This window comes from Arvicanthis niloticus, chromosome 11 (assembly GCF_011762505.2).
Source record: "Arvicanthis niloticus isolate mArvNil1 chromosome 11, mArvNil1.pat.X, whole genome shotgun sequence".
In the NCBI taxonomy this organism is placed as follows: Eukaryota; Metazoa; Chordata; class Mammalia; order Rodentia; family Muridae; genus Arvicanthis; species Arvicanthis niloticus.
In genome coordinates this window covers 1,564,804-1,566,527 of record NC_047668.1, presented here as the reverse complement: position 1 = coordinate 1,566,527, position 1,724 = coordinate 1,564,804, and the positions used below count along the sequence as shown (strand labels likewise).

Below are 1,724 nucleotides of genomic sequence, written 5' to 3'. Positions count from 1 at the left end.
CTTACATCTAGTAAATCAAAAGCTATGAAAGCATTGTGCACCAAAATGGTATCAGCAGAGTTTATGCACCTGACCACAGCGGGCTCCCAGAGAGGGGGTTTCATTATTCTATTGTATGAGCTCAACTACGGATCCTGCTGCGCTTGGAAACCTGGCATTCTGGGTCTGGATTCTATATCTGTGGCTGAAAAACAGGGCTGTAGGTGTGCAGCCTGGAAGCCCGAGGGGAGCGTAGCTTCTCTGGGGTGGTTCTGACTCATCAGCCTGTGACAGGCAGTGATGGACTGAGCCAGAGTGGGGATACGGCAGGGAGAGGAAGACTATCAATTACCTCTGTGCCCTACACAGTCTTAAACTCTCAGCCGGGTCTCCCTCCAATTCGTATCTATTTCTAGACACGTGTCTTTTTGTTGTTCCAGAATGCATTGTCTATTTCATTTCTTTTTTTTTTCCCTTGCCTAGGACACTGGTCATCTGCAAATAGTGTGTGGGTCGGTGTGTCATGGCAGTCCATCTGTCTTCACACTGGCAGAAGCCTTTTCTATGGGGCCTTCACAGGGGCCTGGGCACCTTTAGGAGCCTGGGCTGGAGCTTTGGCCTGGGCTTTAGCTGGAGCTTTGGCCTCTGCCTTGGTTTGAACCTTGGGCTTTGGTTGGCAGAGCCTATGACCCTTGGCCATGCAGCTTCGAATCCGCTTCCCAAGCTTGGGGTGAGCGATGAAAGCCAGGTGGCTGAGTTTGCAGCTGGGGCCCTTTGGCATCTTGGGCTTGATGGCCTGAGGCTTCACAAGGGCCTTGATGGCTTCTGCACGTGCACTCACTGCCTTTGCACTGTTGGCCTGCATCTTCTCCAGGCCTTTCTTCCTGTGCTTCTTGGCAAAGCGCATGTTCCTCAGGAACTTGGGGTCAACCCCCTTAAGAGATTCATATCTTTGTGACCGGGGTTTCTTGATGCCATTTCTGTGCCATTTGCGGGACTGGTTGTATGTGGTGTGGTTCTTGGACTTGGCCATGTCTGCACAGTAAGCCGCAGCTTCTGCAGTGCCTGGGACCGGGCGAGCGTCTATTTCATTTCACAACCCAAAATAGAAATGGCTGGGGACTTGACCCCGTTATGAAATGTCTCTGATTCACTGGTGTTCCGTTATACCTTCCTCCTGTCTACTAAACAGCTAGCTGTACACTTTACATTTTTCTATAATTTTATTCTAACATATGTATTGTTTTCTTTCACTCTCAAAAAAAAAAACAAGCAACAAAAGTCTTTTGAGGTATCATCATTTAATCATTCACATGCTACTGTGACTCACTCTGGGTGGAACTAAGATACAAGTTTATTTGTAATTAGAGAATACTTAGATTTTTTTAAAGGGCTATACCCTAATTCTACAAATAAGAAAACAGCTAGCCTAGCCATACTTTGTGACCTGATGAGGCATTCTAAAAATGACCCAGCCCTAGGGTTACCATGAGATGCACTAGAAGCATCAAAAAAACAAAAAGGCTGTGTGTTTTAATTATTTGGAACTATTTGTCTGTCCCAGTTTAGAGACTATATTGTCTTCATTTAACCTAGACAACCTCATCTTTTATTCAGCAATGCTTATGAGAGAATGACTGGCTGTAAAAGGGAAGAGTTTCATCAGAATTGTAAGGTGAGCAAAAGAGAATAATTTGGGGTGAATATGATCAAATTGCATTATGTAAGTGTATAAAAATGTCAAA

At 45.4% G+C, this 1,724-nt stretch overlaps 1 pseudogene; it reads right to left on the bottom strand.

Annotated features, from left to right (window-relative positions):
- Positions 1 to 468: 468 nt before the first annotated feature.
- On the bottom strand, positions 469 to 1,012 carry LOC117717225 (large ribosomal subunit protein eL29 pseudogene; annotated as a pseudogene).
- Positions 1,013 to 1,724: the final 712 nt, after the last annotated feature.